Source organism: Xenopus laevis, chromosome 2L, assembly GCF_017654675.1.
Source record: "Xenopus laevis strain J_2021 chromosome 2L, Xenopus_laevis_v10.1, whole genome shotgun sequence".
NCBI lineage: Eukaryota > Metazoa > Chordata > Amphibia > Anura > Pipidae > Xenopus > Xenopus laevis.
Window position 1 is genome coordinate 136,350,992 of NC_054373.1, and position 21,482 is coordinate 136,372,473.

Here is a 21,482-nt window from a genome sequence, read left to right on the forward strand (position 1 = left end):
ATAAATATATTTATATATGTATTACCATTTTTTTTAAAAAATCATTATTTGCCAAGTGTTTCTGTCGATTTTATTTTTTGTTCAAACCTGTGTGCATTCCAAGAGCAGCACCATTGTGATGATAGAAAAATCCATGCTTTCAACCTGTAGCCATTGTGTCTAATTTGTTCTATTTTATCAGTTTTTCCACTATCCCCAGCTTGGGAATTGGTTTATCCCATCATAGATTATGTCATCACTTTTTAATAATTGTGCCGCTAGCTAAATTGCTTTCTTGCTTACCGGTTTGATTTTTACTCGCCCTGAAATGTTGGGATATGTTTAAAAGCTGAAACCTTTGTCTGCAAGTTGGTTGTCGTACAGCATATTCATCAAGAATCGATTAAAATCTGTAGCAGCATATTAGGGTAGAACTACATGAACGTTTTTACCTGCAATAGTATCCGTTCTGACGCGCTGAGATGAATCGCAGGCGTCACGTTGGATGCGCCGAATCTAAGGTAAGGAATAGGAATAGTATTATATTTATTGGTATATTATAGTATTATTTTTACCGTATATACTCGAGTATAAGCCGACCCGAGTATAAGCCGAGGTACCTAATTTTACCTACGAAAACTGGGAAAACTTATTGACTCTAGTATAAGCCTAGACACAACTACAGCCCTGTCTCCAAGCAGCGCACATTCTGCCAAAGCGACCCCCCCAGCGATCAACCGGACTTCTTTGCAAAGTTGATGGTGACAGAGAATTGCCAAACGGATTACTGTGTGCATTGTCCCACTGTCCCACTACCATGTGCAGAGGGTGCTGTTTGATATTGCCATCACTGTTAATCTTTCGTATAACCAACAGAGGGCGCTGTGTGATATTGCAGTCACTGTTATTCTTTCATATAACCAACAGAGGGCGCTGTGTGATATTGCAGTCACTGTTAATCTTTAATATAACCAACAGAGGGCGCTGTGTGATATTGCAGTCACTGTTATTCTTTCATATAACCAACAGAGGGCGCTGTGTGATATTGCAGTCACTGTTAATCTTTAATATAACCAACAGAGGGCGCTGTGTGATATTGCAGTCACTGTTATTCTTCCATATAACCAACAGAGGGCGCTGTGTGATATTGCAGTCACTGTTATTCTTTCATATAACTAACAGAGGGCGCACTGTTATTCTTTCATATAACCAACAGAGGGCGCTGTGTGATATTGCAGTCACTGTTATTCTTTCATATAACTAAACTAACAGAGGGCGCACTGTTATTCTTTCATATAACCAACAGAGGGTGCTGTGTGATATTGCAGTCACTGTTAATCTTTCATATAACCAACAGAGCGTGCACTGTTATTCTTTCATACAACCAACAGATGGTGCTGTGTGATTTTGCAGTCACTGTTATTCTTTCATATAACCAACAGAGGGCGCACTGTTATTCTTTCATATAACCAACAGAGGGTGCTGTGTGATATTGCAGTCACTGTTATTCTTTCATATAACCAACAGAGGGCGCTGTGTGATATTGCAGTCACTGTTATTCTTTCATATAACCAACAGAGGGCGCACTGTTATTCTTTCATATAACCAACAGAGGGTGCTGTGTGATATTGCAGTCACTGTTATTCTTTCATATAACCAACAGATGGCACTGTGTGATATTGCAGTCACTGTTATTCTTTCATATAACCAACAGAGGGCATTGTGGGATATTGCAGTCTCTCCCCAAGTGAACTGTTGGTATAGGAATGATTAAAAGTGACTGCAATCTCAGCTACTCCGGTCAGATACCACTGACCTGAGTATAAGCCGAGGTAGACTTTTTCAGCACATTTTGGATGCTGAAAAACTCGGCTTATACTCGGGTATTGGTATATTATAGTATTAGATTTATTGGTATATTATAGTATTATATTTATTGGTAGCCAGACTTGCCCTTCTAAAATAACGTCTCAAACAAAATGCAAGGCTTGCAATTGTAGCCAATTTGTCAACACCTACATTGTAAATATAACAGCTTGATGCTCATTTTTACTGCTTTAAACCAAAACTGGAGATAATAACCTATTCTTATTCTGCACTGCTGTAGATATTAGTGAGTTCAATGATTAAAAAGTTTTTGGGTTTTTTTTTATTTGTTTTTAGATTTTTATAAATATGTTTTACTTGTAGCTTCAGCATACTGAAATAAGAAATTTCTAAATACAATAAATTATAAATTCTTTATTGTTTCTGTAATAATCAAGTTTATCTTCACTATTCCTCTCTCAGCATCTGTTTCTCTTCATTCTTTCTTCATGCAGCAGTTGGGTGTCAGATATTCATGGACACCTGAATCCAATATATATTATAGGCCTCCTTTTGCCTAGAAGAAAACTCCATATGGTGGTACCTAACTATTTACCTCTGGTCAAAAGGCTGGCACCTCCCTGCATGGTGGCATTTCTTGGGAAAAGTGTCTCCTGACCTGGGTATTGGTTTAAGTCAGAGGGCTTAGTCCACCGCCACCATTAGCTGTTAGAAGAGAGAGATTGAGAAGACCACAGCATTGGTTCCACTGGCTCAATCCTCCCCTGCTTGCTGCTTTTAAGAGAGGGAGACTGCCCAGCCCAACATCCATTTTTAAAGGCATGGGACCACCATTTAAAGGGATGGGTGTGGGGCTGCTACAACCACATAGAAGCTTGGCCTACAGCATAACTGCTAAACTTCCGTTTTTGTTTTTTAGCAGGCTTAAGGTATCGAAGTTATGGAAAGATCCTGCAAATGGATAAACTCTAATTTGTAAATTACAATTATGATTTTTGGATACAGTATTTCCAGTAATATTTATTTTATTAATAGTGTTTTATTAATTGTTTATTTTCATTACAAATGTTAAAGGGGAACTCCAGTTCTTAGTAACTATGCACTTGCATAGATACTAGATTACTTATGAGATGGGACAAGGGAATGTGCATTGATCAATCCCCTTTTTTTCTGTATGTCTGTAGTTAATTTGGCCAGATCGGTAGATTGGCCAGATTGTATTTAAATCTATTTTTAACCTAGCCTTTTAGTGCTCCCACAACCTTCCTTTCTTGCATTTTAAAAAAAAGTATCTAATATTAAATAAAACCAATAAGATTGTTTTGCACCCAATATGGATTCAAGCAATGTAGTTACCAAGCTACTGTTTGATTATTCCAGAGAAAAATATAGTTGTTTTTTTTTAAATGTTTTTAATTATTTGCTAAACTTAATGGAAGGTGGCCTGCCCATAATTTGGATTTGATTTCTAGGTCACATATTTCTAAATAAGAAATCTCATACCTGTACTTTGTTATTAGAGCTTTCTCTTCCCCATGTGCATCTGCAGCTTGGTTCTTGGCTTGGGCCGTGATAACATAAGGACTCACACTGGAACAAAAGCTCCAACCTACAGCTAAAAGTGTACTGTAAAAGTCTTTATTTAAATAACATGTACATAACATGTAGGTTGGAGTTTTGATCCAGTGCAAATCCTTATGGTATTATGGTGTTGAACTTTTTTTGGATGATAGTTTGGGCCTTGGCACCCAAAGATTCTACTGGTAAGATTTTACTTTATGCCCATTACTTTATATGATCTGTCAGAGTGTCAGTGATTATTAGGCAAATATCTACTAACTGTAACAATGTATTATGTCTTTGTCGGAGTTTCATAAGAACTGGTGTTAAAACAGATCAGTCATTTATTCCATCAATGTTTTAAAGCCACTACCCCCTCTGCCTCAGGGCACATAACACTTAAAGAAAGCTATGTTATCAATAAAGTCAATATAAATCCATGTTCAGAGAAGAAAGCTCTTGTTTGTAGGCTTCTAAATAAGATCTGAAGTGGATAAGAAATGTGGCCAATTTGAAGCCTGCGACATCCACTGGTTGCCAGATACTACCTTTTAATTACATAGAACACTGCAGTACTATAGTTATTTGTTATCTCTAGTTCTATACTTTGGCAGGACACTGACACTTGTCAATAGATTAATGGCATGAAAGTTTCATAACATGAAAGTTAACATTGAAATTGTTTAATACTGGGTATTGAAATATTGGTTATGCACTAGTTTCAATAAGGAGAACATTTTTAGTGAATGAGGGTGAGCACACACTGGAGGGTATTTCACACTGGCGACAAAACATTCAGAAATGTATATATATTTATTTTAATTTTTGCGCTGACTGAATCACTGAATCAGTAGCAATTACATTTACAACTTTAAAACAACTGAAAATGTTTGTGTAATTTGGATCTCCATATCTTAAGCCAAAAAAATCATTTAAACATTAACTAAACTCAATAGGATTTTTCTGTCTCCAGTAGGGACTCGTTGGGGTAAATTCACTTAAAGGAGAAGTGAAATATAAAAAAGAATAAAAGAATAGGGAAAGATAGAATGCTATATTTAGTCTGCAAAATGCTTTACCATACCTGAGTAAACAGCTCTAGATAACAGTATCTAGAGCTGTTTACTCAGGTATGGTAAAGAAGCGGCTATATAAGCTTGGTGTGACATCACTTCCTGCCTGAGTCTCTCCCTGCTCACTTGCAGCTCTGTGCTCAGGTTACAGCAGGGATTGGAGGGTGAGAGGAGCAAACTGAGCATGCTCAAGCCCTGCCCTGGAGATTTATGCTGAAAACAGGAAGTCTGATACAGAAGTCCATGTGTACACAATAAAAGGAAAGAAATGCTGTGTTTCTTTTGATAGAGGACTTTGAGCAGCATTAATTTGAGGGTTTACTAGTGTATTTATATAGACCTTTCTGATAAAACTTACTTAATTTTAGCCTTTCCTTCTCCTTTAAGGGGAATTTTTACCAGCGAAGGCTCCACTTTGTCAGGAGCAAATTCGTTACCACTACGCTAATTAACTAAAATGCAACGTTGCATCTCAGCAGCCGAACACTGGCGAAATTTCATTAGCTTTAATTCGTCAGTGTGAGCATTTCATAGGGAACTTTCACTAGTGTTCATTTCTGCCTACCGAAACTCCATTAGTACTCTTACGCTTAGGTTAATTTAAATAGGACAGGTACAGATATGTTGTACAGACGCCTTTATTGGAGATGTTGGTGCAAATGCTTGAAGTGACCACTTATTATTACAAATGTCCGACAAAGCAAAATAAAGACAAAAGAGATCCTCTAATGCCCTAGACATGAGCCCACCCTAAAACAAATGTGGCATGTCCCTCACGTAGTTGGGAAAAAAAATGGTTAACACAAAAATCTTTAAAAGTTAGGATTTATGTAGGCAATCCCGCTTTAAAAAATTTAAAAAAAACTCCTGCATTTTTGTAGAATTTTTATGACTTTCTGGCATACAGGATATGATGTCACTGACATAAAATTGAGGAGGATGTAGTTTCATCTTATCAGTTCACCAGGTCTAAGGTGGCAAAGGAAACTCTGGCTAAAGAGGTAACGTTCTGTAAAATTCGCACTTTAGTGAATTTGCGGAGTAACAATCCTTTGCCTGAGTGATAGACTGTGAAATTATACTAGCAACGTTGTCTTTCGCTAGCGAATTGTCCTCTACGTCTGTTAGTAAATTGGAGATGTCCCTGCGGATTGGATTTCTGTCGAATTTTCACTAGTGACAGGCACTTTGCCATTTAGTAAATCTGCCCCTAAAAATCTTAGTTGGGATCAAGTTTTATCACTACAGAGAAAAAGGAAATCATTTTAAACTGTGAATTATTTTATTAACATGGCATCTATGGTAGATGGCCTTCCTGTAATTTAGAGCTTTCTTTTTGGATAAAGGGTTTCCGAATGTCGGATCCTATACCTGTATTAGAAAATTGGTTTCTAAAAAATGTTACTTTTTTCCTGTTTATGTATATATTTGTAACAGCTTTTGGATGGACATAACCATTACCCTGTCCACGGAGAATCACACAACACGCGTGTATGAGTGAGCCTTTGCTGTAAAGCCAGCCGTGTAAATGTTTTTTTCATTGTAATATATTATTAATAGTGTCATCAAAATAGTAAATATTTTTTTTTTTTTCACAATTTCTTCTCATAATGTATATCTTGTTTTGCGCAATGCCTAACTCTGTGCATTTATCCATACTTTTATATGGATTGTAAATGCTGTAGGTCTGCCGTGGCAGAACACTGTATTTCAAATTAACAGATAATTCATGCATGATTGTGCCTAAATTCTATCTATCAAGTTTCATTATACTTTGTTATGTAACAACCAGCACTACTACATCTTATATTAGGGACACTTTGCTGAGATTTGCTAACAGGCACAACTGAAGTCATTTTCCTACCTACCCAACTGCGTTCAGTTTGCAGGGTTTAGGAGGAATCTGTGTTTACACTAAAATAGAAAAGCTTCAGAATAACAAGAGCCTTTCTCTACTGAAGTCACTAAAAGCCCTCTATACACTGCATCAATTTTCATAGTCATTTAATACATTAGAGAGCAATTGGAAACAGTAAAGCCCACATTATTGACTTGTTCAAACAGATTTCCTTTCTTGCTTTTTCTGTTTATTTTGTTCAATTTTGTGTATATTTATTTTTGCAGGGATTGTTTGAAATGCCAGATCTGAAATGATTGCCTCATTGAACTGCGCTATATTTGTGTACTCTAGGTGCCAGGCAAACTAATTTTGGTGACATTCAAGCAAGCATGTCTTTTTTAAAGGAAAAAAGGAAGTTAACATTTGAGGCATATCTGTTGTTTACTAAAGAAAAGCTTATCTGCATATATTTATTGCTGCTTTGTTTTACTTTTGCCATTGTGTTCTGCAGGCGTAGCGAAGGTATACTTGCGTATGACACCATTAAATGCAAAAGTCATTTAACACATCTGACATTCTGCTAATAAAAATATGGCTTACGGTAGACTGTGTTTTCTAGAAGCCGATTGTGATTTGTATTTTAATATAATTTTTACTGATATTACATTCAGTTCCTTCAAGGAAACTCAAAATATGCTTGTAGCATAATGCTGTCAACGCAATGTTGACCCCTAATCTGTGAACACACAGGCCCTTATTTATCAAAATCTGAATATTTAAATAAAAAGTCAGACCAAACTAGAATCCACAATTGAGCCTTATTTATTATTAAAAAAGCACAATTTAATCGGATCGGGGACAAACTCGATAAAATTGAGTGAAAATCTGAATTGTGTGATTTTTTTCCTGAATCGCTTGATTTTTCAGATTTTTGGCCGAAATAGTCAGATTTTCGGGCTAAATCCAGCACAGACCACAACAATTTAACAATGGGTTAGGGACCTCTCCCATTGACTTATATACAACCGTAGCAGGTCTGAGATGGAGGATTTTCAGATTCTGACTTTTTCCATCCTCGGGTTATAATACATCTCTAAAAATTCATTGGGATTTCATGCACACACACATATAATTTACCCATAGATTCTTGGTTTATGGAACCTATGCGACTAAATTTATTGCAGGGTAATATAAGCCTAGTGTTCTTTTAAAGTTATAGTATTAGACTTTCTTTTAATAAATGTGAAACAATTTTTTTTTCATAAATGAAAGACCGTGTTCCCTTGGCAGAATGCTGTATAATAAGCAGATATTGAATTATATTATTAATATTTATTACGTAATGTTTGGTTATTTTTTCACATACTTTAGAAAGCTATTTTTCCATGCATGCTCATTTGATCAGTAAATGGGGTACTGGTCTGTATCATTTTAATTGGTAGTCTAAGTTTTTAAGTCATTAATTTTTCCTTAATAAGTTGTTCTACTCCACTTGTTAATGTTTTTTTAGCGTACCAGCTTGTTAAATCTTTTAATGCAATATGTGCTGGAAAAATCACATATTACTGTGTCTAAACTTGTTATGCAATTTTGTGCATACTGGAGAGAAAAAAAATGGCTAATCAGTATTCTTTGTTTTTAAAAGTCTATTGAACCTACTCTACTAGGAGGTCATCCACTAAATATGCTACTTTTGTGCTTATACTTTGCTCCATATTTATTCATTATCTGTAAAATGATTTAGGGGAATGATTTTGGAATATTTTATTGTATGAGCAGTACTAGTGACAAAAAGTTGACCTGCACCTGACTCTGCAGTACCCACGCCCGACCCTAACCTGGTGCATTTCCCACGTCTGTGCGTATTGAGGTGGAAGCAGGGTACTGTAAGGCTGCAGGCTGTGTAGGAACAGGCTAAAGTTCAGCCTGAACCCACCCATGAATGTTGTGCGGAAATCAGTCCTAACTCACCAGCCCCGCAGAGAGAGCTCAGATCATCTATTTTCCTCAGAAAGGGTTCTTTTTGAGCATGGAAAAAGTGTCCAATATTTTGCCTGTCGTTTATTTTGTATTCAAAAGGTAAGCAGGTCCCCCAGGAGGAAGAGTTGCTTGATGGTGTTAGAGGGGGTGGGTAATACTTTGGTAAAATTAAAAATTCACTTAGTAGTTTTATGTGTACCAATGTCTAGGAATTATTATGAAACAGTTGGAAATGTTTTTCTGTAAAGTTAATGGAGACTGAGGGGCATATTTATTATGTTGTGTAAAACAAAATTCGCCAATAACAGTGTAAAAAGGTGCGTAAAATAACTGGCAAATTTATCATGGTGTGTTTTATTTTCCGCCATGTGAGCGCTAGGTTTGCCACTGTTATATTACATTGCTCTAAGGGGCAGATTTATTAAGGGTCAAATATTTTTTTATGGTCAATACTGTCAAATTCGATTATGGAAGTATCCAAACTCGATTCAAGTTTTTTTTTAATTTTTTTTTTATTAGATTTTCAATATTTACCATAATCTGGCCCTTTAAGAATTCAAATTTGACTACTTGTCACTTAAAACCAGTCAATGGGAGAGTTGCAGTGACCAATTTGGAGTTGTTTGTAGCCTTCCTGACATTTGAGTTTTTTTAAGAGAAAAAACACAAATCGAGTTTGGTCGAATTTGATTCGAGTTTTCAAGTCAAGTTTTACATATTTGATTTTATTAATAAATATTTCCAGTAAAATCTATTTCATGTGAGTTAAAAAAAAAAAAACTTACATTGATTCGAAATTTGACCTTTGATAAATGTGAATCCCAGTCTCTAGGTATGTCTTTTCTGCTTCTTACTTTAGTTCTTATTCCTTAGTTTGGTTACATACTGCTATAAATATGTCCCTAGAATGTGTTTTTGTTTTCTTTTTCTAATTTACATTAGAATTTACATACTGAGGATAACTGTGCATTAAAATGATGTTAGTAGTCAACAAGTCCTTAAATTCTGTAAAAATCTTAATATGAAGAATGAACTCGACTATTCCCCGTAAGAGCCTTATTATCTACAGTATCTCTTTCTCTGTCTGTATATTATATACTTCAGTTTAGATGTTCTCTCCTAAAAACATTGCTGGTAACATAGAAATGACACTATAGCTTCATATATCAGAAATATTTTGAAATAAGTAATTTACCAGCACAATGTGTGCTTAGCTTTGCTTTACAGAATTTCTCATTTTTAAATATCAGAAGCGCATTCTGTTTGATAAAGTAGGTGATGTAGGCCAGCCTTTGCAATCCATTAGCACTCTATTGATTTGAGAACCATGCTAAATTGTTCCCATTGGAGCCATGGAAAGTCAGACAGTGATTTGTCTTAAAATTTGTACCAGAATGTGTTCAGTCTCGGCTGTCCTATGCTAGTAAATGTTCTTATGTGAGTGTGAGCTGCTCGCATGGAAAGTGATTAAAATATGTTTTTGAATTAAAAAATGACAGTAGATGAAATGATTGCGGGACACATTACATCCTTCATTGTTAATATTTAATTCACTAAATGCATTATGCAACTTAAAATCTTCAGGTATAACGCGAAAGAAAAAGATATTGATGCATAATTATTCAGACTTTCAAATCTGTCTATGAAGATTCTCATTTATCCAGGTCATACTGTCTTTCAAATCAGATTTAAGTGACTGAAATATCTTCTGCATCACTTGCTCGTTCTTTAATGCCCTTGTATCAGGTGCTCAATCACATCTGATTGTGTCGCACGTCTGACCATTGGAATAGGATAAGTCGGGTCACACCATGTGAACACACATGACTTGTCGGTCGGAGTTAGGAGTTTTAGCATGTAAGAACTGTGTTCCAGCCCAAGCGCTTTGAATTGACAATAGCATCCCACCTCTGATTTCAAGGAGATTAACTAGATGTGACTCACACCGAGCAGTTAAATATTTATGTTTCTTAGAAAGTCGTATCCAACTAAGTCATAGAGAAATCTTACCTAATTGGATGTGACCAAGCATTTCACATTTTCAGCTTGACTAATTCAGCACAGATGTATAAATGTCTACAGTGTGATTGAGGCCTTATTCTAACACCTTTATAATTATTACAGACACTACTAAATATGGTGTATAGCAAATGAGTGTAATGCAGGTTGAAGTTTTTTTTTTAGTCACCCATTGCACCACTGGAAATGGGTAAACTCTCCCTTACTCATCGATTGCCATATTACAAAGGAGGAAATACAATAATAAATAGCAGATACCCATGGGAAAAGTACGTTAAATATTTTTTTTTTTTTTAAATGACCTTTGTTCATTCCACTTGCAATTCTAATTTCCGTATGTAATATTTTCTAATTTGTTATATTTAGGGGCAGAATTATCAAAATGTGTGTTTAGAATTTAATAAATAAAAATGCACCCACGTTCTCTTCATTATTATGGGATTATTAGAATTGTATTTATCAATGGGTAAAAGTTAGAACTTAGAACCATTTGATAAATACGGCTCTAAAAATCTCATAGGAATGAATAAAACGTGGGGTTTTAATTTATAAAGCTCTAAACTCACATTTTGGTAAATTTGCCCCTTAATGTGATTAATCTGTCATGATGAAATATTATTGTATTTATATAGACTCAATTTGTAGTACAGGTATGGGATCCTTTATCTGGAAACCCATTATGCAGAAAGTTACGCGAAGGCCATCTCCCGTAGACTCCATTTTATCCAAATACTCCAGTTTTTAAAAATGATTTCTTTAGTATAAATAGTACAGTATTCTAAACTAAGATATAATTAAGCCTTATTGGAAGCAAAACCAGCCTATTGGGTTTATTTCATGTTTACATGATTTTCTAGCAGACTTAAGGTATGAATATTCAAATTATGGAAAGACCCGTTATCTGGAAAACCCCAGAGCATTTAGGTCCCATACCTGTACAATAATATAGTGAATAATGTACTGTACTCCTAAATGTAAAATATATAGTGAATAAAGTACCCCCTCTTGTAAAATCTTAGGATATTATAAGTTACTGAGAAGTTTCATGACCATATAAAAACATGAGGTAGAAGTTCCATTAGAACTAATATCCTCATATTTTGCAACTGGGGGTACTTTATTTATTATAATACACAAGTTTCAGTGAGTCATGTGACAGAAATGACCTCAACTCACCATTTATAACTGATGACATCAGCACTCACCGTTTATAAGGATATAATTTACAAGATATTCATGGCTTTTGTGTATTATACCGATATTATTAGACACTGAGGAGTTCCATGACCATATAAAAGCATGATGCAGAGCTTTTTTTTTTATAGGGGTCATGGAATTCCAAGGTGTCTTCTCATATCCTCATATTTTTACATTATTTATTTTAATACAAGTTTCAGTTTCGTCACTAAGCACTGATTATAACTAATGACATCATTAAGCGCGGTTTATAGAACTTACATGATATTCATTGCTCTTGTTAACTACGGTATATATTAGAAACAGTTTTTATTTTGCACAGCCTATCTATTTATCAAGTTTTATTCTTACACTGAACTGTTCCTTTAAAAGAACATTGGTATTTTTCAAAATACTCAAGACTCCAGAAAATCTTTTCTCAAACGTTCAAAAGCTTACCTCTACAGGTTCCTCTAGTATCCCTTGTTGTAAACAAATTGTCAGCTCTTAGGAGCAGGACAATGGTGCTTCACTGACTTAAAACAAATCTGCCTTAGCCATGGTGTCTCATTCTTTACTTATTATAAGAGTAAAGAGCAAAGAGCTAACTGTAAGGAAAACCCCTTTATATGCAGTACAGTGAATACTTAATTAATTTTTTACATAGATAATATGATTTGAACATTAACAAAGGACTCATTAGTGTGGCAATTTAATCACCAAAATATAGGGGTATGGTAGCTGTAATAAGGTACCGGCTTTGATCTTATTGATAAACTATGAAGTTTGCTGGTTTATGGAGCCATGACAATGATATTCTCAATTTATCCCTCATAGGACTCTGATCTAAAGAATGCTGAAGAATCAATCAAGTGGGGACAGCTTCCAAATAATGCCCAAAGTCAGGCCCGTGGACTAATTGCGGCCCGTTTGCAAATTTTCACCGGCCCTCAGCCTCCATCATGAAATTAATAATAATGTGGCCCCCAGCACAGTGCAATCAGGAATCACAAAGCCGTATCAGTAATATTTGGGCACATGATTAGTGAAATGATCTATACTGCTGCCTGTGTGCTGAAGGTGTTGGCAATAGAAATGTAATGGCACATAGTGATGCACTGCTCTCATATGCGTCTTTAGGGCTGCATGTGCAATAGACGTACAGATGTGCCAGTACAGTAAACTAAGGATGTAAGCGAGAGCAGTGCGTCACTACATGCCAGTACATGTCTATTGCTAAAACCTTCGGCACACAGGCAGTAGTATAGACAATCATTTCACTAATCATGTGCCCAAATATTACGGCTACGCGATTCCTTGTCTAAACGAGGCGTGGAGAATAAGTCCAAACAGACTCCACTTCCTAAACGCCATGTATGTGTCCATCTCCAGGAGTGAATGATCCTGATCACAAGCTAGCTACCTTGGAATGGATGTCAGGCTGAATGTTCGGCCCTCACACATTTTCACCTCACTAAATCTCGCTTTTGTTGCAAAAAGTTTGGACACCGCTGCCCTAACTAGAGTGGCTGGGACCCCTGCAAAAAAGTCTTCAGAGGGGCCAGGCACTCCCAGCCACACACCTACTCCCTGGCCCACTTCTACCCCACACTGGAGGGGGATATTCTTTTCAGCATAGAGGAATCAAACCTCTGTCTGAGTCCTCTGTTCCCTGGGTTCCCCTCAGAACCGTGTGGTCTGCTTTCTCTATAGTTACACCACTGCTTCCATACACCATACATGATCCAGTAATATGGCCAAGGGGGGAGGGGATAAACAGATCTCTTTATTTTAGCCACCCACTTGAGTTGTTAAATGAGACAAAGAGCCACTCATTTGGTAAGCATCACCCCCTGCATGTCCAGCTTTAGGGAATGGAGATGTTTACAGTACAAAATGTTCTTTACAATACGGAGAGAAATATACATATACATGCCTGTTAGTCTTGTATAACACTTTTCACTGTACTTTGTTAAACAGTGCAAATATTTAGGGCAAAATACAAAAGTGGACTTGTACTATCTTGGTGTCCAGCATTAACAGTGAGTACTAAAACCCGTTGCGCAATAGCTGGAGCATCCCAACATTATTCCTATCCTGCATCAATTGCCCCATTTAGTGGTTACTGTGAGTGTTTCCCTCTCTTGCATGCTTTCTTAGCAGGTTTAGCAGTAACAATATATATATATTTAATAATTGTAATTGCACACAGGTCAGCTGCAGCTCTGATTATTATTATTGGCGCTCAGACTTGAAGTAAAAATATTCCTAAATTGGCATCCTAAACTGGAGAGAAGTGAATGAGGGAAAAGTTAGACTTGCCTTTAAAGAAGATAGTTTGAGAAGCCCTTGTTTTACCAGTGTGCATCTGACATGGAATAAGGAATCTGGCTCTACATTCAGCTTATCTTTCCCCCAAAATAGCATTAGCAAGTAAGCGCAAAATGTGGCACAATGACATGGATATAACAGAAGAAAGCAGAGGCAATTAAAATTAATAGATGTCAGCATTCGTGACACATCAGATTCCAACCTGCATCTTGCCAAAAGGAGATATTTTTAAAACTCTACTGTTTCATAAATATTCATAACAAAGAAATTGCAATACTTCATTCCCAAATGGAAACCTTTGATGCCATTTGAATAACAAACGCTTGCATATTGTAACGTGTTTTATTTATTTTTCTAGAAATACTATGAACGCTTTTTGTTTTTGGCTTGATATCTGCTTTGAAATTTTGATTTTGAAAATGAAGTTCTACTTCTGATTCACCTTAGACTTCCACAACTTTGTACGAATTTATACTTGTGTAGAACATAGTGTTTTATAACGCTTCATTCAAAGCACGAGATCAAGATGAGTTGGAGTTTTCTCGGCGGGATTTTTGCTGAGAATTCCGGTGTTCATCTTAACTTTTTGTTACAACTTTTACTAAATCTATATCTGCACTTGCTCAATGGATTGTGTGGAAAAAGTGTATTCTGTTTGGTTTTCTACCTGACGACCATATGTCAGTGTATCTATGGAAAGTATGAAATCCGCTAACCAGACTTTATTAATGGGAAATGAGTAAATGAACTTGCTTTTTGATTAAATAAGAATACAAAGGCTATGCAGTACATTAATGTGCAAATAAGTAAGGCAACAGAATACAGCTGATAGACAGAGAGGATTGAAAGCGTATGCCATGCAATGACAAGTACTTCACAAGTATATAAATATCATTCATTTTATGTTAATCATCCTTAAAAAAAACTAAAGACTTTAATCTCAGTGCAGCCATCTGAATCTAAAAAAAATAATAACCATTGACCATAGACCATAGAAGGAATGCGTCCCATCACTGTGCATATTGTATCGTTAATTACTGCCTTAGTAGTTTCCTAATGTGTGATTATGTTCAGGTCATTGCTTTTTGAAACGTGACAGTTCACGGTATAATTGTTCTTGTAATACCTTGATTTATGGGGTCCATTGTTAGTTTTTTTTTTCTTTTGTATCCATAGCAACCCAGCACACATCTCTCTCTCCTACTTATTTTGTAGGAATGCATAATGTGCAATGTTTGTGCATATGAATCAGACTACCACACTTGAAAATATTCTCAATAGTCTCATTTTTTTTTTTTTTAATGCTGACATTTGTTATGGGTGTTGAGAAATAAAGCATTGAATCACACTTGTACATTGACATGTAGCATCACTAAAGCTGGGATTCATCAATAGCAATAACAGTTGTGTCCTCATGCTTAGATCTCTTTGTGGAGAATCCATAGAGAAGATCTAACAACTCTCACTGCAGATCAGAGAATGCGCTCACCTCTATACCTAGCTGAAGCATTACTGACTAGCTGGAGAAGTCCATTTCATATGTTTCCAAACCAGGAAACACAATAAATAAACTATTTATCTGTGATTTGTCTTTCCACATGGGTTTAAAATGTTCCCTGTAGTACTGCCACCCCTCACAACACTCTCCACGAAAGCTCATATAAATAAATCTCATTATAAATTCTAGCAGTTAAAAAAAGACAGTCAAATCCCCTTTACAACTCCTTAAACCCCAGAGGCAGGCAAAATAATGAAATCAATTGGCAGATGAAAAAGGTCAGTGGCAAGGGATAGTTAAAAGCAAATCTATTCTACGAGTTGTATGGCCTTCATAAATGTAAGACTTGTACCCTCTCAAGTGGATCATCACATCTTTTTATCATTGAGCGAGACATTTCCATATGGGATATTTTAGTAAGTTTTGTTATTGCAGACAAGCTGTGGTGACCCTGACTATCAGTGTTGTATGTTGTGCTTCTGTAACTATAATAAATAGCTAATACAGCCGGATTTGGTAAGGCCATTGATTTAGATTTGCTCTAACCAGTAAATCCATAGTCCTTAAACATGAAGAAGGCATATGAAAAAAAGAGTGCTTTTGCCACTACTTTTTTTTGTACAATTGGCATTGAAAAGCAAGAACTTCAGAGGATAACTAGAAAATACTGGATAATTAATATTAGAAAAGCACAAATAAATTTTAAATGGAACTTATACAAAGTTTACTGGTGATGGCATAGACTGAGCCGTTTCATGTCTTTTAGGAACAAATTGGAAGAATCCTTCTGTAATAAACCCAGAAGATTGGTAGATATTGTCCCCTAACATAATGCTAAAGTGTGTTTTAAGGTGAAGAAAGCCACATCAAACTATCAACTCTGTATTTAAAATCTCAAGTTTCCGTGACAAAACAGCATTCTGGATATACTGTTTCCTAACATCACACACTCAGTCAATCACTCCGTTTTCCTGAAGAACAAATTAAAAAAATGTCCCGTCGAGCTCTCCCAGGGCATACAATTGGTTTATTCGGTTTTTGAAACACACTGTCAAACTGTTTTCTTCAAACATTGACAGATTTCCCTCTAACCACTTCTCCACTAACCCTTCGCTGGTCTCCTGCTGTTGTATTTCCAAGCTCTTTGAGAATAAGGATTGCACTTTCACCACCTGTAATTCTATAGCCTCGGTTTGTTCAGTGCTCCCCTGTGTATTATATACACTACCTGTTTTCTGATGTTTCAGAAAACAAAGATAAATATATATAGGAGTGAACATTTTATTAAAGCTCTGCTGCCAAATTGCTTTCATCCAGCTGGACCACTTCATAAACACTGTTGCCCCAGGTGTAAGTTCATTTAATGGTTTAGTTAACCTCTTCAGCCCTCGTACTTCTTTGTGTTGCATGTTAGCTACAACCAGTTATATCTCGGCACATGGTAAATATATAGTATACATTAGCCAGCTCCTTTAGTTGGATTTTCTACACAATGAAAGCAATGAGACAGGTCTGTGCATGAGATCTGAGTACCAGTAGGAAGTGGACTGTTATGAAAATAGAAATGGCAGCGTTGATCACTGTCTATTGGTTAGTTTTCTGAACTAGTCCTTTGCTTACAGTATTTTCTTCTTCCTTGCTTTTTTTTTTTTTTAAGGAACAGATGTGGCCACTCCAGACTCATCCATACAAAATTCCCCGTCCCCCTCTGTTCACTGATCCACAGGTCCTGGTGCACATCAGCCGACTGTCCACCTCTACAAAAACAAGTAGAGCTGCACTCTAGGACACACTGATTTAGTGTCGTTAGCAATGCCTGCTACAGGAAGCCATCAACCTGATGTATTTCAGGCTACACCCTTAGTCATAGGTCTGACAAAAGGTGTAGCCCGAAATGTGTCGGGTTGATGGTTTCCTGTAGCAGGCTTTGCTAACTACAGTAAATCGATGTGTCCTTGAGTTGTCGTTTTTATTTTTTAACAATGATCAGATGCCAGACACTCCCCATCCTTTCGCTTCAAGAAGTTCCCTCAGTAGATCCTTTCACAGTAGCCAACCTATCAGCTTTCAGTGCACCTTGCAATGCATACAGAGCTGACTTTCCCAGGAGCGATTCAACAACCAACACACAGCATGCATGCCTTTGACTAGAGCCTTAAGTCAGAGTTCTACACTCACTAAAGTAGTGGTCAATGTTTTGGTTGTTTTCTTAAATATAATAAAACTGCTATAGATAACCAGCATTCCTATGGTAAGGATTAAAAAGTTGGGACTTTTGTGTTGGCTTTAGACGCTGTGGACTCTTTAAATACTGCATTCTTAGTAGCCTAAAATCCATGGTGAAAGCTCTGGAAGCAGTGCCCTATAGATTAGATTCTGTCCAAAATAGAGTTTTGCATTCCCTTTGAAGTGTTCCAGTTGTTGGAGAATAAAAATATTTGCAAATAAATTCATTTCACAGTGAATCCAGTTTGCTAACTGTAAAATAGGCTAACAAATACATACATGTGAAATGTAAAATGGCGATTGTTGCCATGTAATCTCCCCACTTGATTTCTAAGCCCCCACCTCAACTCTGTTAATAGTGAATAGAGACCCCGATGGTACATGGCACATGACTGGGTTCAGGTAACCAGATACAAATGCCTTTTATTAGTAAGATCATGTTGATGTTTTTATAATCAGTTCTTAGTTCAGTAGAATGCTGAGATGTTGCCCATTACTGTGCCGATAATTTAAATCCTGTTCCTTTTTGTTATGTGCCTGCGTTTGTGCATTCCTCTCTCTCACACGCGCACACATTAATCTTTAATGTTTAAATGGTTTTATATTGCCTAAAGGATGTGTTTGCAGACTGTTCTCCAGGTTGTTATATGAGTAGTTGGAGATAAAATCAGTAATTTTGCAGTTTCCTCTGGTGTTTGTCATCCCTGCACAATAGCCCAGTATTGAGCTGAAGAGCTTTTGCCTCTGAAATAATCTCAGTGATCTCATCTGCTTTGTGAAACATAAGCACTTTAATCAATACGTTTATGAGGTGCCAGATGATAGGAGGCAAGAATATCCATATTTCATGTGTTTATATATTTGACTATGCTTTTTCATTTAAAAAAATGCTTTTAAGGTTATCTTGCGGCTTTCTTTTATGTTTTATACCATCAGTTTCTTCTAGACTTCCCAGTTTCCTAATGGGAGGGAAATAGGATTTTTGACCAACTGTAGAGGCATCACACCGCCAAAACCTTGCTGCTTTTCGGTATTGGTGTATCAGAATCCAAATATACAAATATGAAATAAAGTAATTGTGTGCATCATATTCATTTTTATAGTTTGTATAATACTCATATATACAAAGGAATAAGAGGAGAATGAGAAAGATCAGCACCTAAACAACAATTATGAAAAAATTAATATAGGTATGGGATTCGTTATCCAGAATGCTCCAGAACTTTTGGAATCCCATAGACTCCATTTTATTCAAATAATCCAAATTTCTAAAAAAAAATGATTTCCGTTTTCTCTGTAGTAATAAAACAGTACCTTGTGCTTGATCCCAACTAAAATATAATGGGGGTCATTTATCAACACTGGGCAAATTTGCCCATGGGCAGTAACACATGGGAAATCAGATTGCTGCATTCATTGTTCTACTTGCAGCTGGCTTCAAAAAGCTAATCACTGATTGGTTGCTATAGGTACTGTATCTGCCCATGGGCAAATTTGCCCAGTGTTGATAAATGAGCCCCAATGAATTCTTATTTAAGGCAGAATCAGCCTATTGGGTTTATTTAATGTTTACAAAATTTTTTAATAGACTTATGGTATGAAGATTCAAATTAGAGAAAGATCTGTTTCTGGAAATCCCAGGTCCCAAGCATTCTGGATAATAGGTCCCATACCTGTAACACTTGAACAAACAAAATAGTATCAAATGTGAGAATAAGTATAATTCACAGAGTAAATCCCAGTGAGTTATAGGTGCAGGACCTTAGATTGACTTCTGTCCCAGATTTTTAATGGCAACTTCTAGCGAATGAGAAAAGGGTCCCTCTTTTTCCATTATCTGATCTGATTATGCATTTTAAAGGAGCAGTTCTAATATTTAAATTCAGCCATAAACCATACCTCCCAACTATCCTGTTTTTAGAGTGACAGTCCCTCTTTTGACAGCTCAACCCACAGTCCCTCGTTTGTAATGGAAAGTCCCGTTTTTCTCTGCACTGAACAGCTAGAAAAAGAAACAATGTTTCTAACTTAATTGGCTTTTGGTAGAGAGCCCAGAACAGCCACAACTGCAGATAAGATACTTTTGTAACAATTTCGAGTAAGCAAATAAGTAATTGTAATATAAGATAACAGGTCCCTTGGGAGAAGTTCGACTCACAGCTTAAAGGGCAATTCACCTTCATTAGCAAAACTGTAATAACTGGAAAAAAAACACAGAAATATGTTCAAACTTTCATAACCTGACACATTTTGTAAAATGAACATGATAATTAGGGGGCGTGGCCACAAAAATGGGTGTGGTTAAAAAAAAAACACGCCACGTGCGGCAGCTTTTTTGTCCCTCTTTTTATTTCCAAAATGTTGGGAGGTATGGATAAACAGATGCACAAAGGGACTTGAAATCATACAGTTACAGGTATGGGACCTATTATCCACAATGTTCAGGATCTGACGTTTTCCAGGTTTTTCAGTGATTTGAATTTTCATACCTTAAGTCAGGGATCCCCAACCTTTTGAACCCGTGAGCTATATTCAGAAGTAAAAGGATTTGGAGAGCAACGCAAGCATGAAAAATGTTCTTGGGTGACAAATAAGTACTGTGATTGACTATTTGGTAGCCCCTATGTAGATTGTGAACCTACATTGAGGCTCTGTTTGGCAGTGCACCTGGTTTTCATGCAACCAAAACTTGCCTCCAAGCCTGGAATTCAAAAATAAGCTCCTGCCTTGAGGCCACTGGGAGTAACATCCAAGGGGTTGGAGAGCAACATGTTGCTCACGAGCTACTGGTTGGGGATCACTGCCTTAAGTCTACTAGAAAATCATGTAAACATTAAATAAACCCAATAGGCTGGTTCTGCTTCCAATAAGGATTAATTATATCTTAGTTGGGATCAAGTACAAGTGACTGTTTTATTATTACAGAGAAAAAGGAAATTGTTTTAAAAAATTTGGATAAAATGGAGTCTATGGGAGATGGCCTTTCCATAATTCAGAACTTTCTGGATCTCATACCTGTACAAGAACTTTCTCAGATGTTTTTTTCTATTATTATTCTTAACCTCATGGTGCTCAATGTCGAGATTTGAAAGGAGCACCGGTAGTAATAATGTTCTAGGAGCCCTTTGAGAAACAACATTATTCCCTCCTCTGTACAAACGCAATGATCGCCGTTCCTTTCCCCTTTTACAAGAAAGTTGCAAATCCTAAATCTGTAATTCAATTATAAGTTAACGAAGCATTGTATGCTGTATTTGTAACCAGATTATTTAAAGAAAAGTCACAAGCCAATTATGCGAGATTTTCTGTATAACTTTCCTCACCTACTCATGTAAATAGACTTAACCTTTACATTAATTACTAGTTCATATAGCAAACGGATTTCAACAATGTTGCTGTTCCTGTAACCGCTTTATTTGGCAAAGGCATCATTTATTCAAAATTGACCTTTAATAAAAAAGAAACGGAAGCAACAATAGCATTTCAATATTATATTTCAATAGCACCGGCCTGTACAATAGCCTGATTTTATACGTTTGTACTGGGAAAAAAAACAAGTGAGCTTTTCAGTGTTGGTAAGTTGAGAAAATTGTAATTTTTGCTTCAGGTGCCAGTGACTCATAGAATTCTTTTTCTACACATTATTTCTGTATAATTCACAGTAAAGCAGACCAGCCCCAGCTGTGGAAACGGTGTATCACATTAAAACTGACAGAGTACAGCATGTTACATCCAACAGCAAAATTAATGAATGAAACGGGTATTAGGAATTGTCATAATAGTAATCCATTCTACTTACCTGGAAATCCTTACTGTATTACATGAATTTAAGTCACTTTATGATCAAAAGAGGATTTTCATTTCCCGGTAGCCACGAGGGAAAACACACTGCTGAAAACTGTCAAGATTGTCCAAGATTCAGTGTAAAATACTCATCCATCACTGTGAGCCCCTGGTCAGAAAATGACAATGC

At 36.4% G+C, this 21,482-nt stretch overlaps 1 protein-coding gene across 4 annotated transcripts in view; it reads left to right on the forward strand.

The window, feature by feature from the left end:
- Positions 1-21,482, forward strand: part of diaph3.L (diaphanous related formin 3 L homeolog) — a 302,953-nt gene that overhangs the window by 278,939 nt on the left and 2,532 nt on the right. The gene's annotated exons all lie outside the window — the stretch shown is intronic.